Source organism: Rhinopithecus roxellana, chromosome 3 (genome assembly GCF_007565055.1).
Source record: "Rhinopithecus roxellana isolate Shanxi Qingling chromosome 3, ASM756505v1, whole genome shotgun sequence".
Classification (NCBI taxonomy): Eukaryota; Metazoa; Chordata; class Mammalia; order Primates; family Cercopithecidae; genus Rhinopithecus; species Rhinopithecus roxellana.
This window is the reverse complement of record NC_044551.1, coordinates 54480571-54482491: the sequence shown is the minus strand read 5'-3', so window position 1 is coordinate 54482491 and position 1921 is coordinate 54480571.

Below are 1921 nucleotides of genomic sequence, written 5' to 3'. Positions count from 1 at the left end.
TTGCTGTTCCTTCTGCCTCAAACATACATCTGCCCAGGCACGTACAGGACCAGCTCCCTCACTTCTCTCAGGCATCTGTGGGAACGTCACATCAGCAAGGTCTTCCAGAATCATTCCACCTCAAATCACACCCCTTCCCCGTGCCTTTCTCTACAACACATATCACTAGTTAATACATTTAATACATTTTTATATGTGTCCCTCTCACTAGAATTTATGCTCCATAAGAAGACATTTTGCTTTCTTCATTACTTGTCTTTTTAGCGTTATAACCATGCCTATTGCAGGATAGGCTCACAGAAAAACGTTTGCTGAAGAATCTAATACATTTCTTCTTTTGCTCAAGCTAGATTGAACTAGTCCAGTTACCAACTGGTGTTAACAGTTTTTAAATTTTACCTCAGTCAGAGAACAACACACACTGGGGCCTGTCGGGGGAAGTGGGTGCTGGGATAGGGAAAGCAGGACAAATAGCTAATGCATCCAGGGCTTAATAGCTAGATGACAAGTTGATGGGTACAGCAAACCACCATGGCACATGTTTACCTATGTAACAAACCTGCACATCCTGCACATGTATCCTGGAACATAAAATAAAATTAAATAAGAATTAAATAAAAATTTTACCTCAGTCACACATTTATTAAAATGTATCAGGTTATTTAATTTTTTCCCTACATTTTCCCATTTTCTCATTGACCTTTAATTTCTAAACCAGCTGCAATTTAACAACTTTTTCAGCAATTTAGAAAAAATTCAGTTCTCCTTTGAGGCTACATTGTACTACTGTAATATTGTGACTATAGTGACTTCAGTCAAGTTTTATTCAACTGACTTATTAATATTTGAAAGTTATGAAACATTCATTTTCTCCCTGAAAGTATAGCCCCTATTCTCAAATGAAATCACAAATCAAGAGCCAAGAAATGTAGAATTCCAGTCCAGGCCCAATTAGGAACACATTATCTTGCCTTTGAATTATCCAAGCTTGTCACTTCTATTTCTCATTTCTGCTGTTGCAGTTTTAACAGTCTCAGAAGTCTTTCTAGCACCAGCCCATTGGAAGGTAAGAAAACATGTACAAATCAAATCAGTTTTGTCTACTTGACCATAGTCGTAAAAATGGAGTTGAAGGCATGGTGGGTCAGAAACGTTGGAAACGGGGGTGGGTAAGTCATCCAAGATCATGTGTATGTCATCCTTGGTCTCCATGTGTATTCTAAAAGCTCATGATAGTTCTAAGATCTCTCTGCAAAAATGGCCAATTAACACAGAACAATTTCCATCAGGGAACATCTCAAAGTCTTAACTATTAGAAGTCACCTTTCTTCTTCCTTTGATGCCATCTTTCCTAACTGTATAACTGTATGGCAGTCCACTTCATTATGAAGTGTCCCAGCGTTTTAGTAGACCCACATAAACTGTATTTGCCCTTAGGCAATGTCAACTTTCAAAAAAGTAAGAATAAACTTACAAAAAAGAATCAACCTTCAAATCACTTTATGGTTTTTATTTTTATTTCTACTTAGCATTCATGGGATTTTAAATGTCACCATGGACTCATTTACTTTAACTTCCACCTATTGACTTAACCTCTTGACATTTGGAATCCACTGTTAAGACTAGATGTCAAATAAAAACTTAGAACATTTCAAAGGACTAAGTATTCTGAAAATGATAGATTTAAAAGAAGTATTTGTCAATCCCACTTCTGGATATATAGCAACAAGAATTGAAAGCAGGGTCTCAAAGAGGTATTTCCACACTCAAGTTCACAGCAGCATTATTCACAATAGCCAGAAGTGGGAGGAATCCAAATGTCCACTGATGGATGAATAAACTAGATGTGATATAGACACACAATGAATGAAAAACCATGCAGCCATAAAAAAGGAAACCCCCTCACATACTACAACATGGA